Source organism: Orcinus orca, chromosome 6 (genome assembly GCF_937001465.1).
Source record: "Orcinus orca chromosome 6, mOrcOrc1.1, whole genome shotgun sequence".
NCBI classification, from domain to species: domain Eukaryota; kingdom Metazoa; phylum Chordata; class Mammalia; order Artiodactyla; family Delphinidae; genus Orcinus; species Orcinus orca.
The window spans coordinates 6,192,866-6,209,709 of record NC_064564.1 but is presented as its reverse complement, the minus strand read 5'-3'; the positions used below and the strand labels follow the sequence as shown (position 1 = coordinate 6,209,709).

At 45.5% G+C, this 16,844-nt stretch overlaps 1 long non-coding RNA gene across 1 annotated transcript in view; it reads left to right on the top strand.

Moving 5' to 3' along the window:
* The first annotated feature begins 8,996 nt into the window (after positions 1-8,996).
* LOC125964782 (uncharacterized) overlaps positions 8,997-16,844 on the top strand; it is a 28,200-nt gene continuing 20,352 nt past the window's right edge. The window contains exons 1-3 of the long non-coding RNA XR_007478058.1: positions 8,997-9,056; positions 9,172-9,235; positions 9,679-9,839. This is a non-coding gene — a long non-coding RNA (uncharacterized LOC125964782). The remainder of the gene's footprint in view (positions 9,057-9,171; positions 9,236-9,678; positions 9,840-16,844) is intronic.

Below are 16,844 nucleotides of genomic sequence, written 5' to 3'. Positions count from 1 at the left end.
CAGGAAAGACAGAGGAACTTCGTCTGTCCGGGACGGGGGAGCTTTCATCCGACAGCACAGCAGGCGTTGAGGGAAGCTCACTTTCCACTGACAAGTGTATTGACCAAAACCCTGTTGCAACCATTTGTGAGCACAGCCTGGGGCATATATTCCTCCTTGAAATGATCCTGGGTTGTTTTTGCCACTAGTCATTCACATGGAGACACTAGTAAAATAAATCGAGCCATGGGCGTAGAACGGAATCCTTTTGTGTTGCCGGAACTCGTCTACCAACTTAAATGTATTTTCACTTGAGTTCTTTTCCTTACGATTCTGTAATTGGAACGTTGTGGTATTTAAATACTTGCCCTCCAAACTTCATGATTCACAATATGAGCTACTATTTATTGAGTGCTTACTTTATACAGGCTTCTCACCTCTTTCTAGGTAGTGACACTTCTTTAATCCTCGCAGCTACCCCACAAAGAAGCCTGACTATTATTCCCAGGGGACATACTCAAAACCAGCAACAACTGCAACAGTTACCCCTCTGCCTACACTGGTGCTCTAATATCCGCTCACAGCCTTCTTTTCTGGGATTTGAGCAGGGTGAAGAAACAGGCTTCAACGGAGGAGACGAGAAAGCGGAGTGACCTCACGGTGAAATGAGGTGCTTCAACAGAGCGACTCTTCTCCCCAGAAAGTCTGCTTTAACAAACCGTTTATCTGTGAAACCCCTGGAATTAGCATCTGAGCCACAACTCACATCTACCGAGCACACGTATCGTTTCTGAAACGCTCATTTACGGGCAGGGGTCAGTGCTGGCCTTGGCATTGCCACAGCTTGCCCGGGAGGCAAACACGCTCCCTCGGAGACTCATATAGAAAATAGAGGCACATTCAGCATCGTCCAGTGGTCTTTGTGTCGACAATAGAATCACACTCGGATCAGGACTGTTATGGAGACCTGGACCACGTAAGAAGGACGAGGAAGATGTAAAGGTCCCCTGGACCCGTGATGCACGCGGCAGATTCACGTCTGGGTGAGCCCTGGGGTCACCTTTTTGGAAAAGAGATCTTAGTAGACGCACAATGGAACACCTCCAGGGATGTTGAAAGAGTCAGAAGAGGGCCGAAGCATCTGGAGTATTATTGTCTATTCATTAGATTTTATTTATTGGAAATGCTCTTTCAATATTTTATAAAAGTGGGATACTTAAAATTCGGTATATACCTTCAAGCATATGAGTTTGTGAAGGCTGTGTTTTAAATAAGATACATAAAGCATTTGCTATAATTAACCTTTTGTGGGGTGAAGAAAATAACAAAAATCATAGTCACATTCTTCCAAAGGAGAAAGGGAGAAATCAGCAATTTAAGGAAGCGCAATAATGTCACGTATTGTGATTTCAGTAGAATAGCACTTTTCTGATTTGCACTTAGACGACTTAGAATGGGTCATCCTTTTTTTTTTTTTAATTTTTTTTAAACACATAGCATACGTCCTAGGTGTTAGGCAGTATTTTACTAAATATCTGTGGAGGGGCAGACAGATCCTAGGGCAAGTCTCCCCACAGGATCCATCCTCCTGGTGTATAATCCCCCCCCCCACCGCCCCCCCACCCCGGTGTGTAATCCATACCTTGAGTGCAGTGAAACCTGAGACTTCCTCTTACCAGTGGAGTTCAGCAAGGGGATGAGAAGTCACTTGGTGATTAGTTGTGTTACAGGACAGAGATCTGGGGAGGTCACTCCTGTGATAACGTGAAATTCCATCTCACCCAAGAGACTGCTGCTGGCCTTGAAGCTGCAAGGCCGCGCTGGGGAGTGCCCACAGGGAGGCCACGAGGCAGGTGCCCGAGGGTGACCCCTAAGACCTGAAGGCGGAGGCCCTCGCCTGTCAGCTGTGAGGATGTGAACTACAGCGACCGTGTAAGCGAGCACGGAACTGGGTCCCCCAGCTGGGCCTCCAGATGGAAACACAGCCTTGCGAGGCCCTGGCCTGGACTCGGACAGAAACTGTGAGGCAGTAAATGCACGTCGTCTTAAACCACTCAAATCGTGGTGATTTGTCGCACAAAAATAGGAAACGAATACGTGTGTGTTTTAGGAAACTTTTCTGTGTGACTGTGAGCCTACGTGTATGTGTGTCTGTGCTTCACCCAAACCCGTTTTCCTTTCTCCTCCTTTCGAGAGAGCATTTTAATCAAGTGCCCGACAGACCCCCGTGTAGGAGGGAACCCTGCTTCGTGCTGGGGTGACTTTGATCTCGGGGGACCACTTGTGAGTGTCCCCCACCTCCATGCTGATGACTCTGCCAGAACCGGGGGCAGGCGGAGAAAGGACACCCAGGACGCAGGGGGTCGGGTCAGCCGCTCTGATACAAGCCACACGGCGCTCCCAAGAAAGCCACAGATGGGAAGAAAACGACACCTGGCATCATTCCAGGAAGCAAACACAAGCCAAACAACAAATGGAGCTTAATCACCTGAGCATGAAAGATCCCATGTGCCCTGACGTTGCTCTGAGGTGCGGTGCAAGCAGGAAGCTTTCAGGGGACAGGAAAAGACCAGGAATCCCAGGGGAAATGCATTAGGTTCCCTGACAGAGCCCACGCCCCACTGGGAGGTATGGATGGGAACCCCAGGACCTGGAATAACCAAGGGGTGTGGCACTGTCCATTTTCTTCTGAGCAGCAAGGTCATGGGATGGAAAACTCCCTGTCAATTGTCCACACGGGCCACAGAAGGACTGGGGTCTGTTTCCGCAGGAGGGGAACCCCTCAGAGCACAGTGCTCTGAATCAGCTCATGTCATCATCTGTTTCTGTGGCGCGTTTTTGCTTTTCAAATTCTGTTAAAAGCACATGTGGCAATATCTATTTAACTTCATGATTTCTGTTGGGTAATAATATTAATTCTTATATTTTTGGTCATTTTTTTAAAAGTTTTATTTATTTTTAAAATTTATTCATTTTTGGCTGCATTGGGTCTTTGCTGCTGCGTGCAGGCTTTCTCTAGGTGTGGCGAGTGGGGGCTACTCTTCATTGTGGTGCGCGGGCTTCTCGTTGTGGTGGCTTCTCTTGTTGCGGAGCACGGGCTCTAGGTGTGCGGGATTCAGTAGCTGTGGCACGTGGGCTCAGTAGTTGTGGCACACGGGCTTAGTTGCTCCGTGGCATGTGGGATCTTCCCGGACCAGGGCTCGAACCCGTGTCCCCTGCATTGGCAGGTGGATTCTTCACCACGGTGCCACCAGGGAAGCCCTATTTTTGGTCATTTTAACTTTATTATTTAATACAGAAATATTTAACATGAATGTTTAAGTTGTGAAAGAAACATCATAATAAAACATTCTTGAGGTTACGGCCAACTGTAAAACTCCCACCACCACTGACCCTGCTTCCTCCACAGAGGAAACCACTCTTCTGTACATTTTGGTTACCTTTCCTCTGGTTTTACAGCTTTATGCTTTTTACACAGTATGTCATTTCGTGTTCTTGGGTCTGAGTTTCATAAAAATGATACCCCACGGTCTGTAATTTTCTGAAATTTGCAGAAATTTCTGAGAATATTTGAGATTGATATTCATATTCATTTCTACTGTCATATATTCAACTTTTAATTTATTCAAAGGTGTGTTTTCAACTTTGCAGATTAATGATATTTTAAATAATTATTTGATACCTTAATTGCATAAAATGTATTTTACTTTGACTTTTTGATATTCATTTCACCTTGCTTTATGACCCCGTACTTGTGCAGTGTTTATAAATGTGCTCTCGAGAACAGTGTTGAGTTTCGAAATTACTTGGTTCAGGGATCTGCTTCTCACTCCAAGCCTTATATTTATTACTTTTTATGTGTTCTAACTATCACTTACTAAGAAAGTTGTCTTGAAGTCTTTTACTGTTAGATCTGTCAGTTTCTCCCTTGATTTAACACTTGTTTTCCTTTGTAAAATATGAAGTTACGTTGTTAGTATATATACATTTATAATAGCTGCCTGGTCCCGGTGAAGGAAGGCTTTTATCATTATCCCAAAAGAGGATTTTACTTTGGCCTGAAATTTCTTTTTCTGTCTTTTACTTTCAAATTTTCTGTATCCTTAGGTCTTAGGCTTATCTCTTGAAAATAATATATATCTGCATTGTCCTTTTTATTCACCCGACAGTTTCTTTTAATTGGTGAGTCTGCGATTGTGACCTATTTCTAAAATCTTATTTTGTGCTTTACAAATGCCCTCATTATTTTGCTCTCTTTTTACTTTTTAAAAGGTAGACTTGATTTTTGTTTGGTTTTCTTTTCCCTCTTTTTTACTGCTTTTATTGTTTAACTTTGAAATCTCATTCCGTTTATTTAACACTGCAGGTAATCGAGTTTAAAGTTAACTGATAACTGACCACTGCCACAACTGCATAGCACCTAGAGTTTTAAGTCTTGTAAACTCTCCAGCCTACATGCGTCACTGTCCAGTCGTTCAGTTCTTTATTTCTAAAACCCTGTAATAGGCAGCCCATCGACCCCCATACCTTCGAACCCTGGTGTTGTCCCCATGAGATGATGATGTCCCAGGGTAAAGGGGGCTTTGCAGATTTAATGAGCATTCTAATCATCTGATCTTGAAATAGGGAGATCAGGCCTAATCTGGTCATATAAACCCATCGCTGGGTGGTAGGGGGTACACGTTATACCCAGCTTTATTACAAGCTATTAAGGAGGTTTTTCACATGATTGTATTAACCTATATTGCATGAGAAGTTTAGTTGCTCCCATCCTTTCCAGATATTTCTTTTTGGGTGAGAGGGCGGTGGAATGCACTTGTGGTTTTCATCTGCATCTCCTGATGACTAGTGATGACTTTCTTTTCTATATTTTCTTACTGCAGAGTTTTGATAAACTCTTCTGTGAAGCACCTGGTCCAATCTTTTGCTCCCCTTCTTCAACTGAGTTGCTTGTCTTTTAAAAATTGATTCCTAGGGTTTCCTTAGATATTTTGGAAATAGTATTTTATGAGATTCTGTTTGAAAGAGAAACTTGGTGAAGGAAAGAAGCTGTGAGTCAGATGGAAAATGTTTCGCTTCGTGGTCTGTATCCACGAAGGCTCAGGCCACGTGTGAAGCAGCGTTGCCTGCAGTGACTGGTCACCCATTTCTGTCAGACTAGACAACCGATCCTGAGAGCCAGAACCTGTGACAGTGTAGGTGATGGGGCCAAGTGATATCCCAGAACTGAAGGGTGAGTGGGCACAGTATCGGTGTTAAAATTGCTGCAGTTATACGTTGCCTACTTACATCGCCCAGTTATTTTCCATTTGTGAATGGTACTTCCTGAAGGTTTTTTATGTGCCTGTTAAATTTAGGAGAGTCCTGAAAATTCATGCCCCTAATGAACAGGATTCAATCAGTGCATGTTTTCAACCTGATAATGAAAAGACTTCTAAAAGTAGAGGCTAATTGAATTTCAGTTACTTCTCTTTCTGTATCAACAGCAAGATTTTAGAAACTTAAAAAAAGATAGCTATACTGTGCTCAAATATTTCACCCTAGCATGATATTAATGATCTTGTAAGTAGGTTAATTGTAGATTCCATTGCAGGCCTCCTGTGGAGATACGCTTCTGTTTGATGTTCGGAGCTGGTAGAACAGGTGTAGTTCAAAGATCCACTGTGGTATTTGAGCGAATTTTGACTCTCTTAAATTCACAGGAGTTTGAAATAAAACTTTGTCTATAAGGATAGATTCCTTGGAAGCACAAGAGAGGTTTTTTATCTTCATATTATAGTACCTGGGAAATTATTTTGGGGGTTCTTGTCTATTTTGTATCAGGCAAAGCATGGTCCACTTCCCTGTCTGCGTTCTCCATCTAAATATGTAATTTATCCCAAATATAATGCCACATACAAGGTGAGGGGGTCACAGGCAGAGACCCCCCACTGTAAAGTCTCCACGGGCCCCTGGATCCCTGAACTCAAAGGCCCTGGTCCGGAGGACGGGCCTGGTGCAGGTAGCCTGCTGAGAGCATCGGCAGTGAGCATCCTCTTCTCCCAAGTGCTTCACCCGAAGGTGGCCCAGCCGGGAGGGGGTGTGTGTGGAGTGTTGACAGGACACCCTGGCGACTTTTCTAAAGCCCCATGTCCATCATCACAGTGGAAACCACACGCACTTAATGACTGGTTATGTCATAATCCCAGGTATGAGCCCATTTAGGCGCGTGAGCCCTAAGGGGTGTGACTAACGCTCAAACCAATTTATTACAGTTACACGTTTTATGATGTTGTTTATGATGGACCATTTGGCTTTGTTTATGATGGACCATTTGGCTGGCAAGAACCCTGAATGCTGGCAAATCACCTTCAGTACCAGAGACAAACAACATGTTGCCAAAGGCCTTGGTCGTGATTCCATCTCATCCTCGTTCTAGCTTTGGAAAGAGTGGCAGCCTCCTGAGTCTCGGTTTCCTCATCAGTAAAATCGAGATAATTAACTCAGCACCAGAGTGGACGCTACATCATGTGCTATATTATACCTTAGCATAAAACTAACGTATCCAACATTTTTCTTGGTAATGGTGGTTAATTCATCTTTTTAACTGTGACAAAATAGTAGGAAATTAAATACCTTGTGTGCCATTTAGCCAACACCACAAGAAAAATGTTTCATAGAAAACCAGCCCTAGGGCTTCCCTGGTGGCACAGTGGTTGAGAATCCGCCTGCCAGTGCAGGGGACCCGGGTTCGAGCCCTCGTCCAGGAAGATCCCACATGCCGCAGAGCAACTAAACCCATGCGCCACAACTACTGAGCCTGTGCTCTAGAGCCCGTGAGCCACAACTACTGGGCCTGCACTCTAGAGCCCACGAGCCACAACTACTGAGCCCGTGCGCCACAACTACTGAGCCTGTGCTCTAGAGCCCGTGAGCCACAACTACTGAGCCTGCACTCTAGAGCCCACGAGCCACAACTACTGAGCCCGTGTGCCACAACTACTGAGCCTGCGCTCTAGAGCCCACGAGCCACAACTGCTGAGCCCGCGAGCCACAACTACTGAAGCCTGCACTCTAGAGCCCACGAGCCAGTTACTGAATCCCATGCACCTACAGCCTGTGCTCCGCAACAAGAGAAGCCACTGCAATGAGAGGCCCACGCACTGCAACGAAGAGTAGCCCCTGCTTGCCGCAACTACAGAAAGCCCACACGCAGTAACGAAGACCCAATGCAGCCAAGAAAATAAATAAATTTATTACAAAAAAGAAAAGAAAACCAACCCCAAACTCAGTGGCTTAAGACAAAAATCATCTTTTAGTCATCAATCTGAGGGTTGTCTGGAGTCTGGCTGGTCTAGTTTGGGCTCAGGGGGAGATGCAGGGGTCCCCTACCTGTCTCTCATCTCCCGTGGTGAGTGAACACGTTCTCGTGGGGATGGCAGTGGTGCCAGAGATGTCAGCCAGATCGAGCCAGAGTTTTTCAAATTTCTGCTCACGTTACATCTGCTCACATCCTCTTGGCTGAAACAGGTCCCAGGGCTAAAGCACAGCGTGGGGAAACGTGCGCCTGTCGGGGAGTAGGGCTGGGCAGTGAAAGGGCTTCCTAAATTGAGTCATTAATGCAATTTACCAGGACCACCCGTTTCACATTGTTTATCATCGAATTGAACGAGGGCAAGAGAGACGTTTTTAATAACAAAAGATATTAGATAAAGAAGAGAAGTCACCAGGTGAGGTTTGGTGCGAGGCCCACAAACCAGCGCGAGATTGTGGGGAGAACCAGGGGCCCCGTCGGGTCGTAGCCCCACCCTGCCGGCTCCGTCTGCAGCCTCAGCCGCGGGGCCCTGCCTTGTACCACTGGGGACGCTGGGAAGGACGGTGCGTCCTAGCTTAGACTGTGGAGTCGGGCGTCAAGCAGCCGCACTGGCTGTGAGCATCACCCGCGTCTGCTAGCGGGACCGCCCTGTTCTTCTACTAAAAGTGTGCGGAACTCCACAACCAGGACCCTGCTTCTACCTCTATAAATACAACTCTAGGACCCACAGGCAAATAATCAGCCAGGTATCTCAGACATCTCAGAAAATGTGTTTCCTAAAGCAGAAGGGAGCTTAATTACGTAACATTTTCCCAAGGGCTAACCCCTTGAAGTTACCAAGAAAATAAGGATCCTCCCATCCTTACAATGTCCCACCTGCTGTCACCGCCCTTATTTTTATTTATTTATTTATTTTTTTGCGGTACGCGGGTCTCTCACTGTTGTGGCCTCTCCCGTTGCGGAGCACAGGCTCCGGGCGCACAGGCTCAGCGGCCATGGCTCATGGGCCCAGCCGCTTCATGGCATGTGGAATCCTCCCGGACCGGGGAACGAACCTGTGTCTCCTGCATCGGCAGGCGGACTCTCAACCACTGAGCCACCAGGGAAGCCCTCACCGCCCTTATTAAATGGGAGGGAGAGCTCTGGATTCAGAACGTCCGGGTGGCCTGGTGGCCTCAGGCATAGAAATAAGTAATCACTGAGGCTCTGAAATGTAAGAACTCCTGGATCAGAAATAAATAAATAAATAAATTACCTGATAGGTTTGCTACAATAATTAAAGCCAGTTAAAGTCTAAAAAAAAAAAAAAAAAAAGAATCCACTGCTTTTGTAATGGATATGATGACAAGTACCAGGTGTCTTAGAAGAACCAGACAAGGAAAGGGCAGGACTGCCTCTCAGAGGAAGTGGCATCATCACTTGCAGTGGGGACAGCGGTGGAGAGAGGACACTGGTGTGGCTGGAATCAGGTGGCCCGAGTTTCTGTCATGATGCCACCAGCTTATGTGACTGTTATAAACTTGTGGTTTTTTTAACCTTTGTGATCCCATTTCCACAGTTGTGAAATAGTAATTGTAATTACTATTGTAACTGTGAAATTGTGATCTATTGTGAAATTGTAATCTCTTACGAGGCTGTTAAGAAAATCAATTGAAGTGATTTTCTGAAAGGGTTACACTGAGTGTGAATGATTAAGCGTGATATTGGTTGCTGTTCTAGGCCGACAGGCAGATATCGTGGCTCCGAAATCTTGTTCATTACTTCACAGAAAGAGCAATACAAGGTGAAAGCACGCTGGGCTTGAACACAGACTGCTCCAGAGGGCACTACAGACCTCACCTTCATCTAAAAGCAAGAAGAGCTTCACTCCTAGTTCTGTCTTTATTTCTTGACCACAGAATGCATTGCTGAGGCCAAAGGGTGGCCCAACACACGTGGCTCTTGTTCTAGGAAGATAAGGAGGTGGGTTAGAGTGGATGCTCTCCTGTCTCTTCATCTCTCAAGGGCATTCATTTGTTTGAAGATCTTCTTTTGCATTTTCTGAAATAGTAAGAGCCTCTACTATAGGAGAGACCTAAAGAGTTAGACAGTGATGCTTAATCTTAGATGTCAACTTGTCTGGGCGAAGGGCCGCCCAGCTAGCTGGGAAAACATTACCTCTGAGGATGTTTGTGTGGCGTTTCTGGAAGGGGTGAGCTTTTCTGTAGGTAGGTGAGTCAAGAAGATCCCTCTTACCACGCAGGTGAGCATCAGCCCATCCAGGGCCTGAACAGCACAAAGGCAGAGGAGGGGTAAATCTGCTTGGGCTGGGACGTGCATCTCCTCTTGCCCTCGGACACTGGGGTTCCTGGTTCTCAGAATTTCAGACTCAGACTGAATTACAACCCCCCCCCATCACTTTCCAGGGCATGCAGCTTGCAGACGGCAGACTGGGGGACATCTCAGCCTTCATAATCACCTGGGCCAAATCCTATACTAAATCTGCTCTCGAGAAGGAATTTAGTTCTGCTTCTCTGGGGAAGGCTGGCTGATACGTGGACATAACTGTGGGGCAGCTCAGGCACTGGTGAGTTGTTGCTGTAGATGTGCCTTCAGTTCTTCTATTCCTGTCTTCTTGTCTCTCACATTCGCTTGTGACCAGTGGCAAACCACACAGGCAAAAGTCACTTTTGAATTGAAGCAGTGATCTCCATACACTTTCTTGGAAAATAGGAGAAAGGATGATTTTTATATGTAAGCATTCTGTGACTATAATAGGTACACACATAGGATGTCAAGTGGGGAGAAGGGGTGAGTTTGAAGGTTATGAAGTCTTAATTTTTTAGAAAGTCCAGAATCAGGTACTTGATGAAAATAAACTGTAAATTGCGTAATTGGGTTTCACATCTGTCATAAACTAAAGCTTATCCTTGGCATGAAAATAACTACGCAAGAACATCTCATATTCCCTAGAATCAAAGTGTGAAGCAAGGCTGCTATTCATTTCTCAGATAAATGTTTGTTTCACCCATGGTGAGGATAAAACCCGCTGATACATCACCAAAAAAAATGGCAGATTTCTTTTTAAGCAAGCAAAGCAAAAAGCAGCAGGAAGGAAACTCAGAGCTGCAGAATCAGATCAAGTAAGAATCTTACTGAAAAGTAACTGATTTTGTGAACACAGGGCAAGCAGCTCAGTGGAAAGCACATGGTATGCTGAAGTGCTGACACGTGAACTTGTCTTATGAAAATGATAGAAAAACAATCTTGAACTATGAACTCGTGGAAATCGTTGCCCTTTGTGATGTTGCATAGGGATCTGCATTTTATATTCATTTGTTGACAAGGGTCTGAGACAAGTTCTAACATACTCCGCACCCTCTTAAAAAGGGATATTTGAGTATGTTAAGTGGAAGACAGAACGCCAAGGGGGAAATGAATTCTTTTCTTAGAATTGTTAATAAGCTAGAATGCTTTAAAATGTGATGGCCAATTTCAAACTAAAATAACATAAAGATCTCGGTTAATAAGATACATATGGGGCTTCCCTGGTGGCGCAGTGGTTGAGAGTCCACCTGCTGATGCAGGGGACACAGGTTCGTGCCCCGGTCCGGGAAGATCCCACATGCCGCGGAGCGGCTGGGCCCGTGAGCCATGGCCGCTGAGCCTGTGCATCCGGAGCCTGTGCTCCGCAACGGGAGAAGCCGCAACAGTGAGAGGCCCACGTACTGCAAAAAAAAAAAAAAAGATGCATTTGGTATTGTCACCATAACTGCAGCCTAAGTAAGACATGCTTAAATAAATAGCTTTTGTGTGGAAGGGGATGGAGCCCTCCAGCAGCACAGCTGGGGCTCGTCTGTGCTGCTCCAGTGATGCTCAGTGGCTGAGATTTATGTGCTTATGTATAGTGCCGGTCTCCGCTTCACACCTGCCTCTCCATGGGCCAGTCCTTCCGTGGCGCGTCATTCCACAGAATGTGTGCGATTCCCAAAATGTGCATTGAGAGGTGCTGATTCTGGGTAGGTTTTTCGTTCAATGTAGGTTTTCTTCTTTTTCTTTTTAAAAAATTTTACTGGAGTATAACTGCTTTACACTGTTGTGTTAGTTTCTGGTGTACAGCAAAGTGACTCAGATACACATACATATATACAAACATGCTTATGTATGTATATATGTATGTATGTATTCTTTTTCAGATTCTTTTCCCTTATAGGTTATTACAAAATATTGACTAGAGTTCCCTGTGCTATATAGTAGGTCCCTGTTGGTTATCTATTTTATACATAATAGTGTGTATATGTCAGTCCCAAGCTCCTAATTTATCCATCCACCCTGCATTTCCCCTTTGGTAACCATAAGTTTGCTTTCGAGATCTGTGGGTCTGTGAATGTAGTGGTCTCCAGCCACTATGGAGAACAGTATGGAGGTTCCTTAAAAAACTAAAAGTAGAGTTACCATATAATCCAGCAATTTCACTCCTGGGCATATATCCTCAGAAAAGTATAATTCAGAAAGAGTCATGTACCACAATGTTCACAGCAGCACTATTCACAATTGCCAAGACATGGAAGCAACCTAAGTGTCCATCGACAGATGAATGGATAAAGAAGATGTGGCACATACATACAATGGAATATTACTCAGCCATAAAAAAGAGTGAAATAATGCCATTTGCAGCAACATGGATGGACCTAGAGATCATCATACTGAGTGAAGTCAGTCAGACAGATATGATATTTCAACGTAGTTTTGATTACATAGCAACTGCCCTAAAATGATGCTCTTCCTTGTGTTCACAACTGAAGGTAGGGTTATCGTGGTAGAAAGAGGATCTGGACTCTAGCACACCTGGGGGCTGCGAGTGTCAGGGGCATCAGAAGGAGAAACTCCTGCCACATTCTGGCCATGCGACTAACTCAGTGCGTCATGTGTAGACCATATTGTGGGTTTGTCATCTCTTTAATTAGGGCAACTCCAGTGTGTTGGAGACCAAAGCACTTGAACACTGATCTCCTTCCTTACTAATCATTCTGCACAGATGAAATGTTTCTAAAGGTGCTACATGGATGAGATCAGTGTAAAGTGAACATCAAACAGCCTTAAAAAGGAGAAAGAGGTCCATGTACAAATGCCCAAACACTGAGAAGATGTGGAAGGAAGCATCTGATTTTGGAATACTCTTGCTTTGCTGGTGGAATTTATAGTCAGGTAGATATGTGAGTGGCTCAAGATCACCTCTGTTATTTTATTACTTATTTATTAATTTATAAGAAGGTGACAGTGATGGAAACAGGTGGTTTGGTCTCACAGGAGTGTGCATTTTGAGGCAGGATTGGTGACATGAGGTGAGCAGAGGACAGTGACGCAGGCCGCGTGCTGTGTGTAGCAGCTGGAAATGTCCCATGGACGTGGGACATAGACGTGAGTGGGCGGCCAGGGAAGGCTCTTGGGCATAGGGTGGTGTGTCCAGGTGTCCGTCTGAGGAAGACGGCTCTGTCTACAGAGTGGAGGTCAGGTGTGTGGGTGCGAGAGGTGGGGCATCAGAGCAGATGAGCAGGAACAATTGGCTGGTGGTGCAGGAGTCCTGGAAGGAGACCAGGAGGGATCCGCAAGCCCCTGTTTCAGTTTGTTGGTGTCATAGCCCCTCTCTCACTTGTGATAACCGGGGAGACTCCTCAGACTTTTCTAGACTTTGGAAAATGGTCCCCTGATGCTATTTACTCAAATTAGAAAAAACATTCTATTTAAGCCATTTTTGGCTCCTTACAGCTGTGTAATCCATTTAGGCAGATTGTTGACTGAATTCCTGTTATGTGCTGGGTACAAACCTGTGTCCTAAGATATATCCTGAATAAGATTCCCTTGGCCCCCACGGCCACCAGGTGTACAGAGGGGGACTCGTGGAGGTGGAAGTATCAGAGGCATCACTGCAGCGGCAGGACACAGGTGAGCATCTGGGTGGCTGGAGGTGAGGGAGATGGACATCTTATCTTGACTAAAGGCGTCATGAAAAGATTCTGGAGGAAGTAAGATCTAAAAAAGGAGAAGCAGCGGGGATTAGCTGGGAACAGTGGGGAGAAGGGGAAGTTCAGGGAGAGGAAGGAGCAGGGACAGAGAGCCTGGCTCAGGTGGGAACCTGGAGATGGTCCAGCCCGGTGGCACCGGGAGCAGCTCAAGAGGGGAGGATACAGGGGTGAGGTTCGGTGTGTGTGTGTGTGTGTGTGTATTGTCAGAATACAGATTCCTTTGGGGCGGGAGGCTGTGTAATTGTTATAATTTGTCCTGTCCCGGCCTCTTTGATATTCTATGTGTACATCAGTTCGGGAAGGCAGCCCAGGTGCTCCAGGTGCCAAGACTCAGCTACTTCTCGTGCATGTCCCGCCCTGGTCAGGGAGGCTGATGGTGGCAGAGTGTTTTACTGCTGGAAACTGGAGAGCTCAGCGCATCTGTGCATCTCTAATCCTGCAGACTATGAGCTCAGCAGGTACTTGACTGGTCCCTCTGTGAGCCTTGCTTGGGACTTCCCAGACTGCAGCCACAGAACATTGAAGACATCATCTCTAGATAGACAGATGGCATATAGACAGACAGAGCATATGGGGCATATATAGGATGGGCCAAAAAGTTCACGTGGGTTTCTCTGTAACATTTTATGCAAAAACTCGAGCAAACATTTTGGCCAACCCAGTGTATGCACGGATGGCATCTGTATGGACAGACATGGAATATAGGACATGTACATGTATGGATGGCATCTGTATGGACAGGTACAGTAGATAGGGCATATATATGTGTGCATGACATTCATATGGACAGGTACAGCATATAGGAATCAGGTAGGATGCCAAGTCTCTTCTCAAAAGGTGTGTGAAAGCGGGTAGATGTCCTGGTAGGATAACCGTTCTTAAACCCAGGGAAAATGACTCTTTGCAGGTCCCTCATCTCAGATTTCTATAAAGAATAACACACTCCGTGTCCATACAAAACCTGCTACCTGGGCCTGTTTTCTCCCACGATGATTAAACTGTAAGCTGTGGCGGTGGCTGCTAGCCTTTGTTAGGGATCTGAGGAAGAACTCAGGGGGCTCCTTGATTTCTACACGACAGTACCTTTGGCTCTTCAGATATTCCTCTAGTGGTAAATTTTGCTCCTACCGGCAGCAAGAGTAATTGCTGCACACAGCCGTATCCTGCTCTGGGCTGAGAAAAGCAAGCTGTGTTCTGATGTCCACCTGTACGGCAGCATATGGTGTCAGAACTGAAAGAGTGCTCCCTTTGAGTTGATCTTGGTGTTTCAGATAATAGCAATCTATAGATTAATGTTTTTAAGTTATACATGCTAACTGTTTTACTAAATAAATACAACTGCATACGGTCAAATTTTCATATTTTAACTGCTCTCAGCTGTCATGTGGGCATGCCTCGTGGTCTTGCGTGTTCTGTAGACTTTGTGTATGTTTTACTGCGTTCTTCCTATGTTCCGCATTTCCATTTAGGAATAACAGCTTGTAGACAGGAACCAACGTTAACATTGATGGATCTCATTATCTGATTTCACTGATGTGGTTGTTTCACCTGTTTGGGGTCTAAACCAAAGGTCATCACTGTTTCAGTCTTCATATATAATCAGTATGATTCTGGTCCGCAGCCCATCTGTTCCCCTCCCGCGTTCCCACCCCTCCCCCGCCATCCCCGTGTTCCCAGGGACTGGAGAAATGCAGACATGCCGAGGGTTCTCTGCACCTCTCTCCTCACTTGCTGTCCCTGTGGGGAGACGTGCTCCCCCAGGCTTCCAGTCCTGACTCTGACAGAGGACACTGGTCTCCAGTCCTTCCTGGACGATGCTGTCCTCCCTTACTTTCAGCTCTGCCTTGTTGCACAGTCGGGGAGGAGACGTCCTTCTTGTATTTATTTCAGAGGTACTGGTGCGGAAGCTTCTGAGGACAGCAGAGAGGCCAGTGGTCTGATGCAAAGCCGTTTGCCTGAGCCAGGGACCCACACCGTTCTCCTTCTACTTTCCGACGCCACACTCTACTTCGGTGACCATCGTGGTGGCAGGATGGTCCAGATCCCTCCCTACTCACCTTCTGCCAGGGTACCAACCAAGTCCTAGAGTAACTGGCAGAGCCAACACCCACTACCTTTCCTCCTGGGTCCAACAATAAAATCCCAGATCGTCAGAGGATACGTCTACTAGATCTGTGCTGTTTGTTCCTAACCGCGACCAATTTGTTTCAACAGTGATCATGATAATTTGTGTTGAAGACAAATACGGATTACCATTAATTTTACCACTCTGTACTTTTGGAACAAATAATGGAATTAAGACTTTTACTGACATCTTCTTCAACATCACCAAAAAAAAAAGATAAAAAGAAATATTTTTCAGATTATCACTCTTAATAATGATGCTGAATCCAGCCTCTGTAACCTGGCACCGAATTAAATCTCAGAGACAGAGTTTTGGGTGAAGTACAAAGAAATAGCTTTATTGCTTTGCCAGGCAAAGGGGGGCCCTTAAGACTGTGTGTCCTGACTTGGAAGGGGTAGTGGGGAGTTTTATAGTAATGGTTCAAAGAGGGCATGGTCAGCTCATGGACATCCTTCTGATTGGTTGGTGGGGAGGTAAGTGGGAGTGAAATCATCAGCCTTCTGGTTCCAACCAGTCTGGGGTCTCCCTGCTTGTGGGCAGCAGACAGTTAACTTCTCCCACCTGGTGGAATTTTCAGTATATGCAAAACAGCTCAAAGATATAGTTCTGTGTATCCCTTGGCGGGGAACCAGGACCCTGCCCCAAGGCTGCACTATTGTTTCTTGACTCCTCCTCCGTTGTCTCTGCATCCCCTCCCTTCTCTGATTAGCAGCTGTTTGAACTTGCCCCTTGGAACTTAGGGAAGGTCATGGAGGCTGAATGAAGCCTATTTTCCTGTAATCAAGAAATGGGGGACACAGAAAGGTTTCTGTGCCCACGAGCTCCACAGGGTCCTGCTCAGTTTTAATAATTGTATTTTGAGTTCACACTTCAATATTGCTCTTGAGTTCCTACTATTAATTTTAACTTCAGGACAAAATGTAGAATCTCTCACACATTAGATTTTATTCTCAAAGCCTAAAATGACAGTCTGGGCATGAACTACAAAATATTGTAAATAAAAGTTCAGTGAAATAGAAAACTCAGTGTAGAAATAGCTGAAGCTGGAACATGATTTTCTTAAGCCTCTGTAAGTTGGCTTGTAAATAAAAGACTCTGACTGACTTTGAACGGTGTACTGCCTATGTTTTGTGGTCTCAGGTCTTACATTGAGGTCCTTAATCCATTTTGAGTTTATTTTTGTGTATGGTGTTAGAGAATGTTCTAATTTCATTTTCTTTACATGTAGCTGTTCAGTTTTCCCAGCACCACTTATTGAAGAGACTATCTTTTTTTCCATTGTGTATTCTTGCCTCCTTTGTCGTAGGTTAATTGACTGTAGGTGGTGGGTTTATTTCTGGGCTTTCATTCCTGGTCCATTGATGTATATTTCTGTTTTTGTGCCAGTACCATACTGTCTTGATTACTGTAGCTTTGTAGTAGAGTCTGAAGTCAGGGAGCC